Source organism: Symsagittifera roscoffensis, chromosome 5, assembly GCF_963678635.1.
Source record: "Symsagittifera roscoffensis chromosome 5, txSymRosc1.1, whole genome shotgun sequence".
In the NCBI taxonomy this organism is placed as follows: domain Eukaryota; kingdom Metazoa; phylum Xenacoelomorpha; order Acoela; family Convolutidae; genus Symsagittifera; species Symsagittifera roscoffensis.
Window position 1 is genome coordinate 25,757,362 of NC_087066.1, and position 6,151 is coordinate 25,763,512.

The window sequence follows — 6,151 nt, forward strand, 5'->3', positions numbered from 1 at the left end:
AATGGCAAAAAAGTGTGACATAACCGTGTGAGAGGAAGAATGGTTCAGGGACATCTTAATAAATAACATGAAAAATTATGACAAACAACGAAAACTCCTGACAAAAACACTACCTCTCCAAGAAGCACTATATGTGGCACTCTTCGATTAAAAGGTAATTTTAAACCATTGAAATCTAACAAACAATTTTAAATCCAACGGAATACCCGAACACAAATCTCATAATCATTTTAATGTCAAAAGAGAACCAACACTGAATATTGAACGAAGCAACACCTGTGCGAAATGTGGCGGGACCTTTTCAAAAGGAAATTTAGCTGTTTGTCTGGCGAAGGACACTACTGGTACATCCTGTAAATTCAAAGGCCATTTTACCAGACTCTATAAATCTGGTCGTAAAAATGTAAACATTGTAAATACCCAAATTATAGATAATACAGATTTTAATCCGTCGGATCATCGGGATGTAAATATGGATCAAGTAAATAGAGAATGTTGTGGCGTGATTATCGCATGGTCAGAATCTGGACAAAGCCAAGATGACGTTTATTCTGTATTAAATGTAACTAAAATATTCGACGACGATGGAAAATAACTAAATAAACCAATAAATATTGGCCTCGGGAAAGAAAACCAAGATATCCTAAGCATACAAGTGAACTCCGCTAGCCCGTTTAGCTTCCTCAAGAAGAACGTTCTCCACAAATTGAAACTCCGAGACCCCTACTTAAAAATGTATCCGGCAGATAAGGCAACCAAAGACTTACACTGCGGGTTCAATGACAACGCATTAAACATTTCTTTAAAAGCGATACTACCTATTTTTCAAATGGATGGTCACACAATGACTGCCATTTCTTTGTGACAGAAGTTCATGAGAGGAACATACTGGGAAACGACAATTTGCCTAAAAGGGGGATAGAGGTATCACAGAAGTACTTTCCACACTTCCAGACAAACCAGACGTGTTAGTCCATAAATTTTGTTTCAACAGCAGAAACAGAAAAGGAAATCATTAGTATCTTCAAACCGTTTAAAAATTTATACCTTCGGATTGGGAAAAAAATCAGATGAAAATCACTCATTTTCACGAACCGCTAAAACCAATTCAATTAAAAGGAAGACGATTCGCCCTCCATTTACTTGATTCAGTTACTACTTTACTTAACCGGTTACAAAACGAAGGACACATCAAGAAGTTAGAAAATTGTGATGAAGATGTCTTTATCAGCCCAATTGATGTTACTTGCAAAAAAGACAAATCGATCAAGTTGGCTTTAGACTCTAAATTTATTAACAAATAGATATACAAGAATAAATATCAGATGCCAAATATCCAGGAACTTGTAGACAATGTAGCGGCACAAATATCAAATGGTTCCGTTGGAGAAGTTTGGTTTACAAATTTGGATTTGAAAAAGCATATAGTCAACTCGCCTTAGACAAATTTACTAGCAACCAATGTAATTTTAGTATAGTGGGCGGCCATATTTTTGGTACCTACCAATTTTTAACTGGCTTTTACGGCTTAGGTGATATGCCTAACGAACTCCAAAGAGTTAAGGACTCAACGCTAGGTACGATCCCTTTTACAAATTGTTATTTAGATGACGTTTTAATTGCATCCAAAGTAAGTTTTTTAGACCACAAAAATATTGTGTTCAAAATCTTTTCAACGTTAGACGAAAACAACGACGCCGTCAAATAGTCAAAATGCAAATTCTGTCAAAAAGAAATCGAATGGTTGGGATTTAAAATCTCAAAAACAGGAACTTCTTCTTTATTCGACAAAACGGAGGCAATAAAGGATTTACCTATTCCAAAAAATCTGATAGAGTTAAGATCATTTTCGGATCTATACACCAATACCTTAAATTTTTACTAAATTTAGCATCCTTAGGAAGTCCTTTCCGACCTCTGCTAAATAGGAGATCTATTTTCCATTGGAGTATTGACTATACAAAAGCTTTCAAGAAAATCAAACAAGAGATTATCAATCTTACAAAAAATACTCACTTCGACATACAACATAAAACCAGAATAAAAACTGACGTTTCACATAATGGGTTAGAAGCCTCCCTAGAACAACTCCACGGGAACGATTGGAAAACGATCTCATTAGCTTCACGTTTTTAAACCCTCACGAGTCGAAATAATCTACAAATTAATTAGAACTTTTGGGAGTTGTCTGGGCTGTTGAACATTATAAAAACTACCTTTATGGATCAGACTTCGAATCAATTACAGATCATAAAGCTCTACTTTCTTCCCTGTCAACAATGTACGGAAAAAAAACTTGCCATAGCAGATTAACAAGATGGTTTGATCGATTATTACCATTTAATTTTACAATCAAACATCTCGCAGGAAAAAATATGGGTTTCACCGACTTAATTTCGAGAATTTCATCTGGAAAAGCCTTATTCTCATCACAACATGATGAAGAATTCGTAGTCGCGAATATAGACAAAATTAAGAAATCAATTAATCCTTCGGAGAAACAAAAAAAGACATGCTCTGCTATTGAATCAAATTTAAAAAATTCCGATTACGCAAAATTATGTAATTACCTTATAGCTTCAATATTAATTCTAATTAACTCAACTTTTCCAATTTGCTCATCAAATCACAATCGTACTGAATTTTGTATTTCGAAATGTATTCCCTCTTATTATTCAAACACATTCTTTAGTCATTTCTATTTCTAATTCTGCATTTGTATATTTCTTAATTCTTAATTATAGCATAACTAGTTCCACTTTACATAGAAAAACTGTAAATACTGTTAATATGGACGATAAAAAAATTGTAATTAATCCCGCCACATCCGGTATTCAAATATTCTTGGATTTCCCACTTTTATCCGACCATGTGAACATTGTAAATAAATACCGAGAAAACTTGAAGTTGCCTCAACGTCCCTTGGATTGAAATACCTTATTTAACGCCAAGCTAGTAGCTCTCCTTGCCAAAGATGACCCTATGTTGAGCCCTATTGTAAAAGCACTTCAAAATAAAGTGGAGACGATTAATGCGAATTCACCATTCTTCAAACTTTTCACGAGAGATTTACACGAATCCGACGGATTGCTTTACATGGACGGTAAATTAGTTTTACCTTTTACCCTGACAAACGCAATGATGAAATCTCTCCATGAAACACATCCCGGTCAAATGGGAATGAAGAAATTGGCCCAATACATCTGGTGGCTGGTATTAACAGACAATTCTACTTCCATAGCATAAATTGCGCAGAATGTACAAAGAGGGTAAGAATTTGAAAATTTTAATTCCTAATTCTCATATTACCGATCTTCCCCCCTAACTGGAACCAAAAGATGAACTCAATCTAGCTTTCGCGGGCCCTTCAGATTCACACTGGGGATTAAATAAAAACATTCTACTCTGCATTCATCGATTTTCAAAATTTCCTTCGGCAAAATTACTTCATCTACTTCGTCAAAAACTGTTATCAATTTTATTCAAGATTACATATTCCTTCACGGCATACCTTTCTCCATTAGGTTAGATCACGCATCTTGCTTTACAAGTCAAAATTGTAAATTATTTTGTGACACAAACAAAATCAAAGTAAGATTTGGAACAGTAGGAGATCATCTTTCCAACGGATTAGTTGAGAAACTTGTACATACTGTAAAAATCAAGAGACCCAAAAATGTACATTACAAGACGCTCTCTCGAAAATTATCTGGAAATTTCGATCTTCTTACCAATCAAAAATCAAATGTTCCCCCTTTGAAATACATTTTAATAGAAAACCAAACACTATTTGGAAACAACTGGCGTTTGCTAAACCATCCAATGGATTTTTAGACAAAGGAAAATCTAGACTCTCTAGAGAAGGAGCAAAAGACTGGAATGCGGACGACAGAATGGAAGATGGATACAAAGATACACTGATCTCTTAGAAAAACTTGGCACCTGCAGAGAAGGGATACGATACAGACTACCCATCCACTTCAAAACTCTCCACCTCTAGATTACCGCTTCAAAGTCCGTTCAAAGGTAAAATCCTGCGGAAAACGAATCGGACCATCAATGGAAACTCGTTTTATAAGGAACCAAACAAAAAGATCATAACAGCTCCAGTTCGACTGTAGAACTATCCGACGGAAAAATAATCAGAAAATCAGAAATTGTCATTTCTAAATCAAACTCCTCAAAATCAGATCTTTTAAAGGCAACCTTTCATTTCCTTATTTTCCTAATCATAATGTTAAAGTAGGTCAGAAAAGCGAGAAACACAGGAGACAAAAAAAACCCGAAAACAACAACCCACGACCAGAAATCAAACAGAATTGGGATCCTCAGATAACAACACAAGGACACGAGTGTCGGGGTCCTCCTCAAAGTCTTCACGAAGGCAACCTCCTCGATCCAAGAAGACGACATTTTTACCAGGTTACCGCGCTTCGGAAGAGTCTATGATTATTACTTCTGATATCTCCGATATTAGTGATTGGGAATGGATAGCAGGAGGTTTTCCGTGTAGAGATGTAGCAAGGGAGCGAATAATTTCTGACTCATTTAACAACTTAAAACAAAACGACAACACTTTTAACCCTTGCAAAACAAATAATAACATTAAGGTTAAGATTTTAGAAGATACCATTAACCCTGACGACGAACCATTAATACATTGCCCAATCAGCATCATCCCAGCAGAGCGAAATACTACAACACAGTGCCCCATCTCAATCACTCCGGCGGAGTCTTCCACGACTACACAAGTAAATGACACCAAAAACAACTCGGCTACACAACTGGAGGAGAATTCTATCATAAACTTTCCAGCCTACGAGATAGTGGATTCATCAGACGAGTCCGTACCTACTTCAAAGTCCCCACCTAAACTTAGTAACGGTCCACCTATTATTCGCCGGTCTATTAGAAATGTAGGTCCGCCAAAATTCTATGGTAAGAGATACTTCATAGCTGTTGTAGATTTACCCCAAATGACCTCTGGTTTGGCATCGAATTCGATCATACTGGGCAACAATGGAAGCAAAAAACTAGACACTACCCACAAATAGGCTCCCTTGGAGATAGTGACTGTTGAATCGGATTCTTTTTTGCCCGATCAAAATTCATCGTCATCGACAGACGAATATCTAAGAATTGCGGTGGACAATTTTGATGATTACACGAAGCTCGACAGCGAACTCTTTAATGACGACTTAGAAAACGTCATAAACTGTTATAGAAACTGTTAATCATAGCTTGCCGTGAACATTTTTGCCTTTCGGTGCAATTTTTTTTTCTCGTCAAATTTACTTTTTATCTCTTTTGTCCCCGATACTCATTGGATTGTTAACCACTTTGGCATTCATAGCGTTCCCTCGGACCAGTTAATGGATACTCATTATCGTTGACTAATCGTCAATTTAATTGTAACCCCTTACCATAGCTCAACTTCATACATTACCTTGAGTCACTAATTTTCTAAAGTCTAAAGAATGATTTAACTCATTCTACAGTCGTTGGATATCGGACATCTTCTGTTTTACAGCAGTTAATTTCTAATACCGTTAACCGTTTTAGTCAAATTTAATCACCTAATTTTTAGCTTAATTCAAGTACACTATCGGTGCTTTAAATTTAATTTTGTTCACCAAAGGGGGAGAAAGGATGCAGTTAATTGGATAATCAGTTAATTTTACAATTCAAATTTTTTCCTGCTTGGAGGAATGATGTGATTTCAACTTATTTAGTATTGTTAGCAATTCTTACATAACGTTTCTAACAGGTCACTCTTTTATGACCTTCACTATTTCATTCTCTCCGGCGGAGAGAATGCTCTCTTCACTTTTTTAATGTTTTAACTTTAGACTAATTCACTTTTGTTCTTTTATTCTTTTAATTGTATAAAGTAGAGTTGGCTGTAACAAAGTAACATTTTATCATCAGTGTTTTTTGCTTTTTTGTGATTTCAATATGAAAATATTTATTGTCTCGCAGATATATACCGCGAGAAAAAAGTAATGCAACTGAGAACTAGGAAAAAACAAATGAAAGAAAAGTGTTAGGTCAGCACAAAATTAATTGGCTTTTTCGAAAATGATGTATGATCAGCGTATGCTATTGAGACAGCAACATCATACAAACATTTTGTTTCGTTGTCTTTGTTTCA